The 19,566-nt window shown below is 45.5% G+C and overlaps 1 protein-coding gene across 14 annotated transcripts in view; it reads left to right on the forward strand.

The window, feature by feature from the left end:
* Positions 1–6,590: 6,590 nt before the first annotated feature.
* The window catches only part of LOC108158880 (PDZ and LIM domain protein Zasp), a 56,997-nt gene continuing 44,021 nt past the window's right edge, over positions 6,591–19,566 (forward strand). For 3 of the 14 annotated variants that reach the window (XM_033391768.1, XM_017291643.2, XM_017291642.2), the window contains exons 1-2: positions 6,592–6,803; positions 8,539–8,822. The gene's annotated coding sequence lies outside the window, so the exon portion shown is untranslated. Of the gene's footprint in view, positions 6,804–8,538; positions 8,823–9,096; positions 9,229–19,566 lie in introns of all 14 variants that reach the window. The other 11 variants (XM_033391772.1, XM_033391773.1, XM_017291650.2 and 8 more) reach the window with 9 other exon arrangements.

A 19,566-nucleotide genomic window follows, 5' to 3' on the forward strand; every position in this document is an offset into this window, starting at 1 on the left:
GTGTGAAGTTGGGAAAAACTTTCCCAGCAGCAGCAGCAGAAGCATTGGGTTCGGGATCGGGATCGGTGGCTACTCTGAATATGCCACCAATAAATCAGCTGGTAAAGGCAAGGGAGCTGACTAAAAATAATTGCCGCAACAATTGCGGCAGCCTTAAGTTATGCAAAGCGCGCGACAAAAAAAAAGATGGAGAACTGTGCCGCGGAGAGCGCGTTAAATATGCGAGTGGCATAGGACCCGATCCGATCGGAGTAGTGGAAAAAATCTGCCATAATTGTATCACGTGCAGGCGGTGCCGCGGTGCCGCGATTCCGCATCCTGGCATCCTCCTGCACCTTCTCCATCCTGCACTCCTCTGCAGTGCCCTTGCTTCCACTTCATAAACAATGCTAAAAGGCGTTGAGGATGCGCGCAAGGAAACTGACGGCCAGGAATGCAGAATCAGCCAAAGAAGCCTCCTGATCATGGCCAGATTGGAATGCCCTGGCATGACTATGACTGACAGCCTGACTGGGAGCAGGGAAGCCGCACAAAAAACGACCAGAGAGCAGAGAGCACAGAACAGGGAGGGTCTTGGAGAGGGGAGAGAGGGAAAGGGAAAGAAAACGAGAGAGGGAAGAGACAGGAACAGCAGACAAGATCGATCGCCGGATCGATGATGATCGCTGATCGTCGCGACGATCCCGCTCGGGCGACACTTTTAGGCCAGGGCTCGGACTGAGAGCCCATAGCTCTGGCCGGGATTGGAACCGAAGGTACAACAGAATATTTTTATACGCTCGCGCTCGAAATATCAATGAGGCTGGGCTGGAGAGGAGGATCAGGGCATCAGTGGGTCCTCGGATCTCGGGGCGTTTTTGCTGTGGCCATTTGGCGCGACAAAAAACGCGCGCGCCGCTCGCGTTTGGATTTCGCGCTCGTTTTGGCCTTTTTTGTTGCCACTTGGCCAACATGGGAGCAGAAGCTGCGATATAGACCAGGAGCTGAAGCTGGATCTGAGTCTGAGGCTGAGGCTGGCCTCGAACGCTGGCCGGGCCGTGGCATGGATTGTTGCAATGTTTCGTCGCGCTGTTTGCGTTTGATTTGTGTTTTCGGTTTTTGCGACTTGCTCTGCTTGCTCTTCGCGATTTCGGCATAAATCAAAATCCTGTTGAGGAATTGGAAATTGCAATCGGAATTGGACACAAGATGTCGTCGTCGTCTTTGCTGTCGTCGTCTTTGCTGTCGTCGTCGTCGTCGTCGCCGTAGCCGCAGTCGTTTGCTGTCGTCATCGTTCGTGGCTTAGAGCCCTTCTCTCCGGTCATTGCGCGACAGATATTATGGCAGAAAATTTATTTTATGGCGGTAATGGTGTTATGTTTTACGCGATTAGCAGATCCAAATGTTTGACATTGCCTCGACATCGGGATGGGAATGCAATCGGATCGAATGGCATCGAATGGGATCGAATGGGATGGGGATTTGGGGGCAGCAGCAGCAGCGAAAAAGATGGCTTGGCTGACAGGAGCATGGGGCACAATTAATGGTCTTCAATTAGGAAGAGAGAAAGGATAGTCCTAGAATGGAACTAGGACTGGGATTATGATGAGATATATCTGCTTTCGGATAACAATTCCTCAGCGACACCTATTTGTAATAGTTTTTGGGGGCACCCTGACACTAACCTTTCCAGAGTCAAGGCGGGCAGGGGCTTCCGCTTTCTAGGGCATGGCCTCGGCCTTCTGGCCTTTGGAAGATCTCGCCCGAACCCGAACCCTTGCGTTGGTTTTCTCTGCTCTCTCTCTCTCTCTGCTCACACTTTTTCTCTTCTCAATTTCGGACATTGTCTGCCCTGCTGCTCGGTTTGTTAGTTTTTAGTGCCGGATTGCTGCTGGCTGCTTGCTCCCTGGTTAAATGAAGCAATTTTTTATGGTTAATTTCCTAAAGGTGCACTTAAATGCACCTCTCGGGTGAGCTCCCCCTCCAGAGGTGACTCTCTCGCAATCGCTGTCTGGGCTAGGGACGGGATGGGACCGAGTTGTCAACGCATTTCGAGATTCGAGATTGATTTCTCTGTTTTGTCTGTGGCTGTAGGCACAATTAAACCGTAAAAAGCGGCAAAGACTTGGACAGGGTTCGGTCAGAGCCAGCAGATATAAAGGAACAAGGGGTTAATTGGCCAAGACAGACAGACGGAGAGACAGAGAGACAGACAGAGCGGCCAAGCGGCAACAGAAGCAGTTATGTTCTCATTTAGAACGCTCTCGACAACAGGTTAAGACACCGCCGAATGTGAACTAATAAAAAATTGAAATGTTTCTCCTCCATCCTCCACCCGAATGAGAAGAGACCATTAAACTGTGGGCTTTGAGCGCGTTTCGGAATCGGAATTGGTATTGGTATTGGTATTGGTATTGGAATCGAAATTGGAAATAGACCGACAACGATGAAGCACGATGATGACTACAGTAGCAACTGTGTGACATTTACATAATTAACCTTTATTGTGGGTATATTGATTGGGTCCCAGGCTCTGGCTCTGGCTCTGGCTTTGGCGCTGTCTTTGGCTCTCCAGGGGCGGAAATGAATCTCGAATCTGGGTGTGAACTTAAAGCGGAGATCTTTCGCAAAACGAGACCCGATCCCATCCGATACTATTCGATCCGATTCGGGGCCAGAGCCAATGACCCTTCGGTGGTCCATCGACTGTGCGGCAATAAAAGTCAGAGTTAACTACTTACAGGAGCCAACACGCCACACGTCTGTCTGTCTCAGCGCCTCCTCCTCCCCCTCTCCCTCTCTCACCCTCACTCTCTTTCGAAGAGTATCTCCTGTTTGGTCACCCGTGGCGCTGCGAGGAGGCCAGTGATGAATGCCCATGCCCTCGATACTCTCGGATGCAAATGAGCTGGAGCTGGAGAAGGAGCTGAAGCTGAAGCTGGAGCTGAAGTTGAAGGTACTCCTCCACTCGCTGACGCAGTTAATTGGGAGCTTGTGTTATGACATTCTTATCGCCGAATGCGCGTCGACCCCCACCTGTTGGGGCTGATGCTGCTGCTGGTGGCTCATAAAAGTGGTTTAGCAACGGATTGGCAGCTGTAGTGCCGCAGCCGCAGCAGCAGCCGTATCCCAATTTGCTGGCCAGGCGGAACGGGGGGTTATTCGGTTGCGAGTCGAGACATTCCATCAAATGTGGATCCGCTGCAAATCAAACGAAATGCGCATACTTCCGCATTCGTGCGATCCACCTGCTCGGCGCGCATTGGTCACATTAACACGAGTCCCGGCCCGCATTATCCTTGGCCATCATTAGCCGAGCGAGTGCCTGACTCTTGGTTCCTGGTTCCTGGTTCCTGGTCTTGTTCGGCAATTACTCCACTCAATTGTCTTTGACGGCAGAACACAGGATCTGCGCAGGATCTGCGCTGTGGCTGTGTAGCACCTTTCCAATTTGTTTCTGTTGCACTCTCTCTCTGTGTCCCTTTGGGTCCTGCTCTTTACGAATGGCTCGCGCCTCCTTCGCGCTGGTAATGGTAATGGAATTATAATTATAGACTCGACGCACAGGGCTAATGTTGTCAGCGCGAGTCCTGAGTAGTGTTGTCCTCAGGTGAGTCCTGGGTTCTGCGGTGTTCTCCCGTGCTCTGATCTGCAGGTTGATTGTCGCCACATTAAATTGTCAAATTGTTTGCGCCTGTTATCGTGATGGGATGGGCACGTGCTCTCTCTGCTCTCATCTCCTCTTCTCCGCTCTGCTCTGTTCTGCTCATCCATACCCGCCGCTCTCTTTGCCCTTGCATACCGGTGATTCCTGTTGACAAGTGCTGTAACTGTAAATATCCGGGCAACCTGCTGTTCCTACATTACAAAACGATACTCGACGATATATGGGGGCCCACTTACGGATCATATCGTTCTGTATAGGTGGCACCCTTTGATAACCCTAAAGGACTACATTACGAAGCATCCGTCCCGTTCGTCAGTCTCTCTGCCAGTTCTGGTCTGTTATATTATATTATAGACCAGAACATCCGTAGGAATCGATCAGAGCGGACCCCTTCAAGGATATATTTACGTATTAGAGAAACCTTCTTGGTTCAGTCCGTTTTGGGTGAACGATTGCGAATGTAATTGGGAAGATCGAAAGACCCTCCACAGTGACATGAGGTCGAACAAAATTTGCCTTCAACCAACAGGTAAACTCTAAATGCCTATAAGATGTTGATACCAATAATGAGCCATTTTATGGGAATAATGCCAAGATTATCAAGGGCTGGTCGATCAGCGCCTTTGATCAAGGTCTTAACTATATTAGGTAAACGCCAGTGGTGGGGAAGACTATACCGATTTTGCGCTTCATATCGCTTCCTATATCTTTTCTGGAAAATGGGATGCACGATGGAACGAATTCAGTCTGTCCCAGTCACAGTCCCAGTTTAGTGAGATCTCATATAAAATATGAAAAATATAATTGAAATCCTGGATGGGAACGTATTCAAAAATTTAATGAAGGTTTCTCAATATCGATGCTGGTATTGAATTTACAATTAATATCGACGCTGTTATTGATTGTAAAATTAATATCGATGCTGTTATTGATTATAAAAATAGTATCGATGCTGTTATTGATTAAAATCGTAATGTAATGTAAGGTAAAAGTAATGTAAAATGTAATTGTTGCGAGGCGCCACCTGTGAATCTATAGCGCCATCTATCAATCATTCAGCACTGCGGCACAGCGCTCTCCACATTTCGTCACCAGCAATAGGTTGGTTGAAGAATTGGCTAAAAAAGAACAAACGGGAAATAAATACTCTTTTACCGCTCCAATTCGACGGACTGCCACTTCCTCCAATCCCTCCACTCCACTTGTCCCATCTAGGACGTCACACATGTCACTTTCATTCATTCACAATTACATAATTCATTTGTTTTGCGGGGCCCATTTTTTGGGCTTATTTCCAGGCAATTTCCTGGCTTATTCGCTCATTCAATTGTAGTGTCAGGCAGGGGGAGGGGGGATCGGGAAGTAGGACAGACATCTTCTGGCCGTCACATCCTCAACGCAATTACCCGCATGCCAACAGCGCATGCGTGACATTTCCAAGATGACTACGCGCCGGCGCGTTGTCGTTTCCTTTAGTTGCGGTCGGTGATCTGGGATCTAGACTGTGGGGTTGGGGTCTGTAACAAAATAGTTGCTAAATGATATACAGCCGCTTTCGACCCGAGATGACGGGTCTAGCACTTTTAGTTTCTGTCCTGCCGCCCCAATGGGGTATGGGACTGGCTCTGGCTCTTGGTCAATATCATGGCAAAGAGCCCGAATCGGGATGACATGGGATGGGATGGCTGGTAGTCGGAGAATCAACATTAACCGGTTTCCGGGGCAACTGCCCAGTTTTGATCGCCTTTTGGTCGGAGCGAAGTGGAAGGGGGCAGGGTGGGGAGGCAGGAAGAAGTGCATTTTGTTTTCTGTTTTTGGCGCTGAAAAGGAAAATCAGACGGCCGCTGCAGAAGAGGAGTGCTGCAGTGTGCTTGGGCCGTGAAGCCGTCACCCAGATTATCAGGAAACTGGAGGAACCAGTTCCGCCAGCGTGATCCGATGTGGCATGCAGCCTAAATATAGAATGAGACCCCAGTCCAGTCCAGAATCCTCAACCCCGATCCCTGAGCTCAAGCTGAATCTCAGAGTTGATCCCGATCCCATTTTTTTTTTTTTATAGTGTCGAAAAGCGAGGCCTTTTGTCCGCTCCTAGAAGTTTTGGGTGGCTTTTCGGTTTCAGTAGCTGTTTCGGGATGGTGGTGCTGCTGCTGGTGCTGCGTCTATTTATCTTATCAGCAAGTGCCGCACACAAGCGCAGATACAGATACAGCTAATACAGGGAGAGTATCTTGCACACCTTTCGGCTGGCTGCTTACCTGTTGATTTCTGCTGCAGTCATAAAAAGAGACAGAAGAAGAGAGAGAGAGAGCGCTCTCTCGAGCGTAAATATGTATGTGTGTGTGTGGGTGTTATTATACCCTGCAGTCAAGGAAGTACATGGGGTATATTAGATTCTTGTAGATGCTTAGATAAGCCAGAAACAAGACGTTTCCAACCCCATAAATACCATATACTTGTATATTCCATATTCCTTTGGCCGCCAGTCAGATCTCAGAGGCTATAAGAGCAACCGGTTTTATCTGTATCACTGTATCAATTGTATCTCAAAATGATGTGTGGGTATCCTCATTACGCGAAACAATATTTTATAAATACGAGAAAATCTATTAGATTGCAGAAACGATCGGATCAGAATGAAGAAAACGGCGGAGTGAGGGAGATATAATGGAACTTCGTTGCTGAGAAGATATAAAGAGAGAGAGAGGAAGAGAGGACATTAGGTGCAAAAAGCATAGACGCAGTGAATGAATTATGTGTCTAATAAATCATAAGATTACACATATAAATACTGGGTATATTGTAGTCGAGTGTCGCGGAACGTATGCTACGACTCTCAGCGCTTCAACTGGTTCTTTGTTGTTGTTTTTTCCCCTAGTATCTTGGTATCTGTGTGTGCATTCGCAAACGTCGCTTGGCAGCTACGACTTTAGCCCGTATCGGCCTCACATTCGTTCGAACGCAACGATCGCGCGCGGTTGTCTCGCCCCAGCGGAACCGTAACAGAAACAGAAACAAAAACCAAAACAGAAACCGAAACCAGAAGCAAAAAAAGAGAACAAGAAGGAACCCAAGAATCGCAAAGAACAGAATCGCTGTTTTTCGCTGTCCCGAAACAAAGAAAACACCCAGACCCCAGTTCCAGTTCCAGACCCGAAGTGTAAGTGCAAGTGTGAGTGTAAGTGTGAGTGTGTGCAATTGGCCAAGTTCTTGTTTTGGGCCGAAATCATAAGAGCTCCCAGAGCCGAGCCGATTACCATTCAAAGGGTTCGTGAATTCGATTCGAGTGTGATTCATACCGAAAAATAATACGCACACAAAAACTGACCATTGGCCGGGCCTAATCCACCGTTGTATTTGAATTGGAGTTGAGTCAGCATCCAGCAGCAAACACACACAGAGATAGTCGTACTTTGGCCGAAAAGCAAAAGTGTTAACCGCCAGAAATTGTGTAACTGTTGTCATCTTGACTCAATTAAAATTAAAACCAACAAAAGCGAAACCGAATCCGAAAGATCATCAAGATGCGGTCTTTAAACTTCATTTCTATGTCAGTCTTCGCGCTGACAATCGTGTGACAAGAGAGGGCCCTCCCCTCCTCCACTGGCATTCCATTGGCGGGCGATATCAGTGCTGGTTGTTTTTATTTTGGCAACATTTTTGGGTGATTTGATTGAATCGGCCTTAATATCAGTTTTTTTCGGCACCCTCCGAACATGATTTAATTAAAAGCTCAAATTGTTTTTTCCACCAAGAACCACCAACCACACAAAAAGTGTTTGTGTGTGAAAGAGAAAGAGAGAGAGAGAGAGAGAGAGAGAGAGAGAGAGAGAGACAGAAGGGCGATGGGTTTATTACTTGTTTGCTCTTCTTCATAGCTTTTTTATGATACGCGTACTACTACACATGTACTATATAGAAACCATCCAAATATTATATTTATCGTATTTATCCATTAGGCAGCCGCCATGCCATGTTTTTCCACATTATTCGTATTTTTTGTGACTGATTGAGCATCGGATTCGGTAATGGAAAAAATGTGTGCAGCATTTTGGCATTAAATGCTTTATGGTTTAATTTTCTCGTTCAGCAGCAGCATCAGTAGACGATTTTTAAAGGCGACCCCAAGACTGCCCGAAGACTCATGATTGATAAATCGATTATTGGCAAACATTTAATGGATCTCTCAGGGATTGAGTTAGCGATGAGTCATCCTTTGTTGTTTTCTGTACTCTTATCATCTCCCGGAGACCATAAATATATCGCGATCTGGGACTCCGTTGTGGGCGGTTGGAAAACAGGATCATGGGAAATAGTTAACTCACAGAAACAGAAAGCACCTGCACAACTTAGTTGTAAAAAATAGACAGACTTGCCAATAGTGCGTTTCATTATGAAGAGTGCCTCATTTGTTTATCCTTCAGATCTGCAAAAAGTAATTACCTTTAAAGATCCATCGAATCGACAATCTACCCCATACAGCCATGAAACGCACTGTACATATCCATGTGTGTGTGTGCTGGGAAATGAAAACAAAATACAAACAATTAGCAAAATAACAAAATACAGTACAAATTCCGAAACCAAGAACCAAATATAAGAACTACAGAAGGCAGACAGACATTGGCAGCCGTCTGGGATTTAATTTTTGTATTTTTTTGTAGCTTTGTAGCCGCTGCTCCTCTGCCTCTGCCACTGCTCTTTCCGTATCGGTTGGGAATTGAGAACCAACAATGTCTATATAGTGAGGGGCCTCTGTCTGTGGCGGCCCGAAAGCAGAGCCACCGACTGCGGCGTCGACGGCGATGCCAGCGATGTGGTTGAAAAGATTTTCCCATTCGAAAAAATAAAGCGAAATGCACATCAAAATTTTTCGGTTTCGTTTTTTGCTTTAGTTGAGAGAAAATCGTCGCTTAGTTAACGTCGACCCAAAAGAACTGTACATTCTACTGGCACCGTCGTATTATCGGAGCACTATCGAGAAGAACAGATCCGAAACACACGAAACATACAGATCCGAGATCCGAGAAATCAAAGTTAAAAAATCCAAATCAATACCGAAACCAAAACCGAACCAATCCTAATCCAAAACCGAATCGGAACAGCTCAGACGCCAGTCCATTTCCACATCCACATCCGCATCCGTTGTACCAATCGCACTCCGATCATCAGCAGCAAAGTGTGTATAATCTGAACAGTACCTATAAAATATATATAAAGTTATACAATAACTGATAGATCAGTTCCCCATTTTATCCCTATATATCTACCTCTTTACAGTCCTTTAGTGTGTGAGTGTGTGTGAAGGTTAGGCCAACAAAAATGAAAATCCATTACGAAACAAAATAAAGTGCACGATTTGCAATTTAAATCATAGTCTGGATTGCTAAAATAACTAAAGATATATGTATATATATATATATATTTTTTTTTTTTTTTTTTTTTTTTTTTAGATACAGATAGACACAGATACAGATACACAGCTAGACATACGTCGTAGATCTTCGGCTCGTTGAAATTGAATAAAAAATATATATATATTTTTCAAAAACGAGAAGCGAGAAAATTTTTAGAACATTTTCAAGGTGAGTTTATTTATAGCGGCCGCGGAATGGCTGCTGGCTACTGGCGCGGATGGGATTTTCGCTTCCTCTGGCGACCACCAGATACAGATACAGATATTCGTACAGTATCTGCGAGACAGAGGTACACAAATTGCGAAAGTGTTTGGCGCCATAATTTCTGAGACATACCCGAGATATTTCTTATTAATGATGAAGCGGGGTGGCTCTAGGTCGGCCCCCTCCCCACTTCCACCCACCGGTGCCAAGGAAAAAGAAAGAAAATAAGAAAAAAGCATCTTTCACTTGGCAATCGTCGTCGTCGTCGCGCAGGCAGGCAATTGCTTGTGCGATTTTCTTGGCTACTCTTTCTAGTTTTTCCTTTTTTGCTTGATCTATTTTCGTTCAGGCTTTCGCTCTCTCTCTTTCGTTCACTCTCTCTTTCTCGCTCTCTAGCTCTCTGATATCACGTATACGCCACTGTGAATGGTCGTTCTCTCATTTTCGATTTTCCATCCAGCAGTGGGGTCTGTGGTGTAATTCTACCAATATTCTTGAGGTTTCTCCTTCGATTCTATTAAGTTTAGAGTTCAGTGAACCCCTTGACCATCATCAATCACTCGACGAACGTCAGTCAATGAATCAATCAATCGATCAGCCCCCATGCACCTTTGTAGAGCTCTCCGAATAACAGTTCGTCACTTTTCCAATTATAGTTGGGCTGTAATCATATTTTCAAAATGAATCGATGGGTGGGCCGATAAGCCCTCCCCACAAATATTTGTGAGCTAATGGCTACTGTGGAAGAATGAATGAATCGCCCTTGTGTTTGCACGCCTTTCATCGCGTTTATCAGTTCGTGTCGCAATTAATTATCAAGTGGATCGCCAAAGAACTTTTCTGCTGCTGTATGCTGCTGCTGTCTGCAGTTGGGGATCGTAAATTAGGGCCGCCCAGGAAATGTTGCAAAGCTCATTAGAATGCCACAATCCGACTCTCTAGAGTTCTCATTCACATCCTATTTCCCGGCAAACTGGCAAACTGGCAGGCAGCAGGAAGGGAGGAATGAAATGAAGGCATTCCCCGAGTGCGTGACAATATTTCATGGCTCGACTTCGTGCAATCACTATATATATAATCAGGGAACTTATTAGGAGGGGGGAGACTTGCTCTACATATTTTCAAACAGCTTTTGCGTATATTTTAATTAGTGCCTCCCCTCTCCCTCTCCGACCCTTTCTTCTCGACAGCCACTCCCCATTGCATTGGCATTTTGCTTTTGCAGAAAATCATTTCTCAAGAATTTAACCTTCATGAACTGTCATTCTATAGGTTGTGTGTTGCATGCCCGCCCTCTCAGCTTGCTGAGGCATGCACATATTGTATTTCTCAGTGCATTTCAGGGTTCGTATGTCATTCAGCAAACTGAACGCGAATCAAGACCGAAAGACAATAATTAAAGAGCATTCGAGACGAGCTTCGGGAGAGAGCGGAATACAGGGTGTTCCGCGGCGGCATTCGACCTCATTCGAGCTAATCTTGAAGTCGAAATTGGGTGAAGTACTTCAGTTTCATGGTTTCATTTTTCGCTTCCTATGGATGTAAAATCTAAAAATTATCATCCAGAATGGGACATACATCGCCTGTTCCACCCACCCCTCTGTTGACCCTCATCTGGCGAATCCTCTGCGATGACCAGCCCCTGACCTTAACTACTTACATATGTATCTTTCGGCCATCACTTAGTCACTTTCCAAATACGCAACATTTGTTGCCAGTGCCAGACTTGTGGCTGGCACACTTTCGCAGAGATCACGAGAAGGGAGGCGGGGGAGTTACACAATACCAGAGAGTATACGAGAGTATTCGAGTGTTCGAGTAGCAATTTGCGTAAAAGTAATCACGTATCCGACGCCTTGCAATTATATAACCGCAATGCGTTCAAAATAAACACCCACAGAGGCAGAGACAGGCAGAGGCACAGGCAGGCAGCGGGGCAGAGGAACAGAGATTCCATAAAGAAAAACAAGTGCAGACAACAGTCAGTGCGGACGCGGACGCGGACTCCACTCTCGTCTCTCTCTCCGTCTCGCTGTCTTTCTGCACCACAAACGTGACTGGCAAACAATTTTCGGTTTCATCGCCTCGAAAAGAGCCACAAAACCCATCGCAAGATGGTCAGAGGATAGGGGGATTGGGGCTAGGGTTAAGTGGTTTGCTCCGCTTCGGGGGAAACCCGCATCCCCGAATGGCTTCGCGACCAGAGTCCCGCTTTTGTTTATGAATTTAACCGAAAACCGAAAATATATATTTATTTTGGCTAAAACGCTGAACAAATTATAATTTTCATGCGGCGGCGCGCGCCCATAAATCACAACTTGCAACATTTACGTGCAGCATTTATTTTCCCTGGGGATTGGAATCGAGAATTAATTGCCACGAACATTTGCCCGAGCATTTAAAAATGTTTAAATGTTCATTGTGGAAAGTTGTTGTTGGGAGGGCTGTTCAAGAGATATTCCAATTCCAATTCGAATACGATTTTCATTGGAAAAAATATTGCATAGTGTATCAGAAACCTATTTTCGTTGGCCTTGCTATCCGCCCCCACAGTGGAGCCGTACCCGTTCCCATACCCGTAAACGTACCCACACCCGGATCCGGACTCGTATTTATTTGCTCAGCATTTCGGATTTTCGGTGTTTTCGGTCTTCAAACCGAATCTATTTCGATCGACAACTGAAAAAGACGTCAATGCCAAAGTCAGAAATTTCAAAATCTGATTGACGAAGGCAAAACGAAAGCGAAAGCACAAGCAAAAGTGGGAGGAAAAGTATCTCAATCGAAATCTGAATGAAAATTACTGTGGGGCCGAGAGCCCCCATCCATAACCTTACCCTTGCTGACCCTGGGCCGGGCAGCGTTCTGCCGATTCGGAGGAGGAGCAGAGATCTCTCTCTCTATTCGTCTGCGAGAACCACACATCGGGGGCCAATGCAGCTCGGATTACGTCGTGATGCTGTTCCCTTCCCCGCAAAGAGCTGGAGGCACCGGGCACTCGAAATAGTTTCGTTTCGTTAAGAGATGATATTTTTAGGACCCGAGAGTGACACTTGTCCGTGTCCATTACCACGGCTGACAAATTGTTTTGCAGAGGCAAACATTTCAGATGTTTAGCATTTCATTTAGTTTCTGATTAATACGTATCCACACACACAGAAGGAGCAACAGCAGCAACATAAATGGGGGCAGAGGGCAGAGGGCAGAGGCATGTTTCAACAAATTCATTCGAGTGTTTCCAATGTTCTCAGAATGTTCGCTGGATGCTGAAACCGGGCCGAAACGGGTCGTCCGTCGAGTCGGGCCCAGCACTTTGTCAGCCTTAATTGCAGCACTTTGTAAAGTGTCACAGCGACTGAGGAGGAGGAGTGGGATAGGGGTATGGGCTGGATGGTGGCATGCAACAAGTGTGCCGCCTGTGAGCCTTCTCCTAAAAACGGAGCAGTGCTTTTGTCTATTTTCGACTGAGAATTGTCGGCTGCCATTCCAGCGGTAGGTGGCATTATCTTTCTGGCTTTCTGGCCTCCCAATTAGCGACGGAAATTTGCATTTTCCCAATTGCATTTCGGTTAATCGCATTTTGTTAACCCATTAAAGCCTACCAATTATGCACAAAAAGGTAATTACAGAAAGCGGAAAGCACACAAAAACAAGCGAAATGGGGAAACAGAGGAGGAATGGGGGAAGAGGAGAGCAGAGGAAGGGGGAAATAGTTTTCAATTAATTTAATTTTGTTCATTAATGTTAAATCAAATGGCAAATCAATTCCACACTGTATCTATATCTGTATCTGTAGCTGTGTCTGTATCTGTAGCTGTAGCTGTGGCTAAGGACTCTGTCCGAAAGAAAAAAGTCTCTCTCTCTCCATAGATATAGTATAAGTTTCACATAAAGGGGAATCTTTGATATATTCTGGGGAATCTTAGAAATCGTTTAGTTCTTAGAACAGAGATATTCATCATCTTAAATCTTACCCTCTCTTCCTGAGCCTCTACACTGTGTGGTGTTCTACGACAAACAAAGTAAAAGACATCCCAGATATCAGAGAGATCTATAGATAAAGTTAGCGAAGATGATGATGCTTTTATCTTTCGCATTGATAAGGGATACATTTAAATATAGTTTTTTTCTCTTTATTCTATATTTCTCTTTATATTTTTGTACTTAAAGCTCCCTCCACTACGATGTACGATTTCCCCTTTGAAAGGGACCAAAAGTTTACATTAAATTTGCGCACAGAAAATCCCATGCAAAGAGCAGATTGACGTGCCTATTAAATTGTCATTATCTTTGCCACATAATGGACTGGGTACCCTCGCCCCCCTCTCCTACTCTCCCACTCAACTCTCTCTCTCTGTTCTATGTACTTTTTGTGCGGCTAATTAAATAAATGCGCTGATAATTACGCTTTATTAGCTCAGAACAACTAATATGGCATTAACTATTCCAGTGACAGATTTTAAATTATATTTTGCGTATTTTTTATAGCCCGACTTCCGAGGATTTCCGCAGATCTATGTATATACTATATGTATATACTATACATATATATATATTTGCGTTGGTTTTAATCGAATTGTTCATAGGAAAGAAGAGGAGCGGGGAGCGGGCAGAGTTCTGTGTCTGCTTTGTGCAGAAAGTTTAATTTATGGGATTTGGTTTTTTGATTGTTTTCTATTATATTTAATTACATTTCGACCGCCAGAGCCACGTCCCTTCTCCCCATCATCGAAGGGTAAATAATGTGATATCGGTTCGACATTTATCTCTATGCTTTATAGTATTTCAGCTGATTTTTGCGAGGCTTTAAGTCCCGTTTACTTGTCGTAATCGAAACTCGACACAAAAACAGTTTCCGAACAAAGAAAAAACCTTGTAAGGGAGCGAGGCAGAGCTTCTGTTTCGGAATCTGCATATGGATATCTGCCGCTTTAAATGCATTCTTTTGGTTTTTATATACACAATTTAATAAATATTTACCCTGGCATATGCCATATGCCATACACGGCAGCGACCAGCAACATTTTGCATGACTGTGCACCGACCGACGGGGCTCCATGTTTGCACTACTGCTCAGAGCTCAGGGCTCCCCCCCGCCACCAACCCTGATCCAAAAATAACTACAACAGAACGTGCCACGAGTATAAGTTAAATGAGTTTAGGCAGGGAATAACTATCCCTGATTAAAATTTGCATTGAATCTCGTTCATCGCGAAATATTAATCAGTTTTTGTTGCACGAATAATTATAAATCCTGTAAAGGGAAATCAAATTGCCGCATAAACCCCGCCGACGCAGAAGCGAGAGGGATCCTACTATATAGAATTTACATATTTTATAAGCGAAAATTCATATTTATGCAATTACAGGCAAATATTTGAAATTGCCAATTGGGAATAAAAGTTGCCACAAAAAAGAAAAAAATAAAAGCAAGAGAGAAAAGCCTATAAGCGAGTGACTCGGCTCGACAGGGAGATACCCAGTAATCAGCATCTAATCATCATGTTGGATCTCGAACTGTGCCAGAGTGGAGGAGTATCATATCCTGTGGCATATTGTGGAGGTCAAGATCCAATATACCCCTGAAATACTCTATTGGGAAGGGATGGAGGGGTTGTGGAATGGGGGTCATAAATATACCTTCGATAGGGAATTACAATTTTCATCCGGGTTGCATTGAATTGCAGAATTGTTTTTTGCGGAATTCGGTACGCAGTCAAAGGGAGGATTACAGTGTGGTAATGAACTTATCCCCACCTGTCGACCACCTTCTGGGGATGAGCCCGCTCCCCTACCCTCTCTCCACATCTGGATAGACCTGCAAGCGGTTCGTTGGAAGAGCCCCCCAATTCTGTATCGGTATCTGCATCTGTGTATCCGTGTGTGTGTTTGTTTTCCATTCAAAAAATTGCCACATTCAATGTCACTTGCATTCTTTTGTTGCACTCTCTCTCTCCCTCTCTCTGTCTGTCTCTCTCTTGCTGCTTGCTGACAGAGCACTTGAAAAGCAAAGCGCCAAAACGAAGAAAATAATCACAAAAGGAACCTGCAAAAGAAACCAACAACAACACCAAGAATATGCTTGGCAAAGTGTCACTTTTGTCAGCTATTCCATCTCTCTCTCTCTCTCTCTCTCTCTTGATGCTCTTGCGCGTGCTTTCGTGCCTAGTGCAAAAATATTAAAAATATCAAACAATCAGACAAGAGGAATGTGTGTTTGTTTTTCTATACACGTACAGTCGCGGTCAAAAGACTAGCACCAATGACAGATCTTGTCTTAGTTTCCCATATAATCATTCTCTTGAATTAAAGCCCTCTAAGAATGATAGATTTGTTTGGCTTACTTTAAGAACGTGGCTTTTCTTTTGCAGTGTTCTTATAGTTTTTGTACAAACAAGAGGAACACATCTTAGCACTGCTATTATTTTGACTGTAAGTGCAGTTGTGCGGGCCATGCGAGTGACGATGCCAAAACAGAAGTTTTCTTGCTGTGTTTTTTGGTCGCTTTTCTTCTGCTGCTGCTGCTGCTGCTGTCAGCCATGCTGCATCTCTTTTTTCAAATACTCAAGTGTTTTGATGCACTGACAGCTGCAGACATCTCTACATATACATACATATTGCATGTGTGTGGTGCTGCTGTGTTTGAGTGTGCGTGGGAGTTAGCAAAACTTTTTTCCGCGCTTGATAAGCGCCGTGTATGGCAAAAAGTCGTCGAGCCGTTGAGTTACGCCCATTTAGCACGCGCATTGCATTAGACAGCGACAGCCTGAAGAGCAACAGAGTTTGCGGTGGGGGTGGGGCGGGAGGCATGTCCTGGCAGCCGCAAGCACGAGCGCACACATGACGTCACGTCACGTCACGTTGCATCAGTGCAGGAAGCAGTCAAAGCGAGTGCATCGGGGCATCGACACAGAGAACACCCTGTATAGTCGACTTGAAAGTACTTGAAAGCCTCGCTTTGTATGAAGTGTCTCCTTGATTATCTAATTATCTACAATCCTATCTTTGGGCCATAGGAGTATGGTTTAAACCAAAGACTAAACAATACCAAGATATGGCATCTGGAACAAATTTCATTTCCATTTTCGGTCGATGCTTCGTTGTACTTCAATTCTACTGCCTACTCGGTTTCGTCTTGGGCAGCTGAGTCGGTCCCACAGCCCGAAAACAGTATACACAGTTTTTGCTTAAAGTGAAACTTCCTTTACTGCTCCCCCAACACATGCACGTGTACCCTTTCTCCAATACTCTGCGCCTCTACAGGGTACACAGAAATCACTCGGCCCTCGGCTGAATTTTAACAATCCCCTGCTCTCTCGCACTCTGGTCTCCCTCGATCCCCACTGACAACTTCAGTTTCACTCAGCAGCAGCCAAAGTTTAGTTTTGGCCAGGCCAACAAAAGCGCGTCAGGCGCACAAAAAACAGCACCAAAGAAGAAGAAAAAATAAGGTTTCGAGTGGAGGTAAGGGGAGAGAGTGAAGAGTGAAGAGTGGAGAGTGGAGAGGGGCAGAGAAAAGACTGAGGGAGAGAGAGAGAAAAAGAGCGCTGAGCAGTTTGAAGTGTACGTGAAATTTGCATAAATGCGAAATCAACGCGTTCGCTACTTGGCGCTCGCCTAACCCACCCCCTCCGCCACCGCCACCGTTTTCCCCTGGGGGCGGCGGAAAGGAAACTGCAGACCAGAGCAGAGCACTTTGCCACACATATGGTTGTGTGGCTGTTGATAGGGCATTTGCATGGCTTGTTATTCCTCGACTGCTTTTTTTCCACTCCTAATTCCAGTCGAATCCAACTTTTGCCTGTTAGTGGGTGAATGTCGCTGTGGCTGTGGCTGTCGCTCTGGAGCAGAGCAGAGGTTTCTCACTTTAGTTTGCCCCAAAGAGCCAAACACATCAATAGCAGCAGCCAGCAACAACAAACAGAATGGAAGGCCATGCCTTCGGGTGTCGAAGCTTTAGATACCCTAAAAGATGCATCGTTGCATGCATCTCATCTAAATCAAAATAACCACGCTCGAAGGGCATTAACATCTTTGAAGTAGTTTCTCGCTTCTTAGGGTTTTGGGTGCCACTCCACTCGACTCGACTTCGGGGCAGCAGAAAAATGGAAGTATGGAAGGTGGAAGCTGCAAAAGCTGTAGCTGCCTCACTCGAGTGCCTTTTAATGAGCTGTTGGCCATGCAGTTTATTAATGTGCTGAGAGAGCAGGCAGAGGCCTGGCAAGAGGCAGACAGACACATCCTCAAAAGCACAACAGCTACAGATACAGCTATAGAAGGAATTTGTTTAGAGATTGTGTGGCTCATTAGGGCTGCTGGGAGGCTGGCCAATTGATAAACATATTCAGGTGGAAATCGATGTGCAGTCAAGAGTAAACAGCCGAAAAGTGGGAGGAAAGTACAGAGGATCCACAGTTTGGCCCCTTCTAAGAGATATGGCCATTCATTAAAAGCTTGCTCGTGCAGCCAGAAGTTCCACTGTATTTCGGTTGGAAAGCTCTTTTCGAACTCCATTAGAGACGCACTAACATGAAGCAGGGGATACTCGTACTCGTACTCGTTGGATGCTTCCACGTTTGTTGAGCAGCGTGCGAAATGGCAAAATCGAATCAAATTTTCGACCCCAAAACTGCCTTTCCTCTCCACTCCACTTAACTTCCATCCCCACTCTCTTCTAGCTACCGTTCACCATGACATCATCTGTGGCAGCAGCAGCAGCATCATCATCATCATCATCATCATCGGCTTTGACATCTGATGGTTCAACTTGGGTTTGGGTTTCGGTTTTGTGGTTCGATTCCCTTCGCTCTTTATTTTCTTTTGTCTTCTGTTTTTGCTGTTCTCTCTTCTACTTCTATTTCCATTTTGCTGTTTTCACTATTGCTGTTGTTATGGAGAGTGTAGGAGGAGGAAGAGGAGGGGAAACTACTAATAACAAAAGCGATACTCTTGCAATAGAGTAAAAACTGTTTACGATGGAAGTTTAAATGGTCATAAAGGAGGAAGTAGTAGTAGCAGTAGTAGGAGCCAGTAATGCCCTTAAAGAAGGTGTATTTATCGAAGAAAATCAAAAGTACTTCCGGGCATACACTCTACGGGGGTAGAGTGTCGTCTCGACCATTTCCATAATTTTTGCATTTCCGAATGCAGGAAATCGACTTAAAATTCCGCCACTCTTCGTGCCACAATCTCCCTGTATCTCTCACTCTCTCCCTCTGCCACTCTTTCGGCCACACAATAACTTTTATTCAATTTCTGCGAATATCAGTGCTTTGCATCCATCCGTCCATCCACCAAAATGTGTTGGCCATAAATCTTTGGAATTACCGCATGCAAATTGATTTGTTGCTTTCGCTCCTGAATCAAAAATGCAGTCAATGCAGTGCGGATGGGGGGCGGACGGAGGGTGTGGCAGAGTGGCATGACAGAGTGGCAGGTTGCACAAGGGGCATAAATAAATTGTAATTTGCCAATCGTGAGTGTGTGTGTATGTGGGGCTGTAAAAGTTGGTGTTAGCGTTCCAGGAAATGGCCAACGTGTCCCCCTGCCCCACCCGCCTCCCCCCTCTGACTGGTTATTAGTCATGAAGCTGCCATGGTTATTGAGGGGGAGGGGGGCCAGGCCAGGCCTGGGGAGGTCCCGGTGTCTGGGTGGGAGTTTGAGTTTGGTTCCGGATCCAGTGTCAAATAATTTGTGTGCTAATTGTCGGTGGCATATGGAAAGTAGGTCTCCGATAAACAGAGCTGGCCCCCAAATAACCATAGGTATCCAGGGGTTCTGTCAGAAGCCAGAAGCTCCTAGTATTAGGGCAAACACATATGTATGTACATTTATTCTACATTTATTAGGTGGTGCACTCTCGTCTCCTCATGTCAATCTTGTCAATGGGTTTGTCAGCCGCAGAGCATCCTTTGGCCGAGAGCATTTGAGCCAGTAATTAGCCAGGAATGCTAACAGAACAGAACAGCTATAGCTATAGCTATAGCTCCTGCTACTCCTATTCCTACTCCTGCTCCTGCTCCTGCGGAACGTGTTCATCCTGGCACTTTCGTGTTGTTGCGCTTTTTCTTCTTTCAGTCGTCTGGCACTTTGAAGCCTTTGGCTCTCTCCCTAGCTCTGGCTCTGGCACTGGCTTCTCGCATTTATTTAATATTTTAATTAAATTATTTCTGTGCATGTGCATACTCCACGTTAGGCGGTTGCTTGGGACGGGGGGATTCGCTGGGGCGTCTAATGGGCCAACTTCATGGGGCACAAAGTATTTACATGCAAATGCCGCCAACGTGTTACGGCCTCTGCCTT

The sequence above is a fragment of the Drosophila miranda genome, chromosome 3 (genome assembly GCF_003369915.1).
Source record: "Drosophila miranda strain MSH22 chromosome 3, D.miranda_PacBio2.1, whole genome shotgun sequence".
Classification (NCBI taxonomy): domain Eukaryota; kingdom Metazoa; phylum Arthropoda; class Insecta; order Diptera; family Drosophilidae; genus Drosophila; species Drosophila miranda.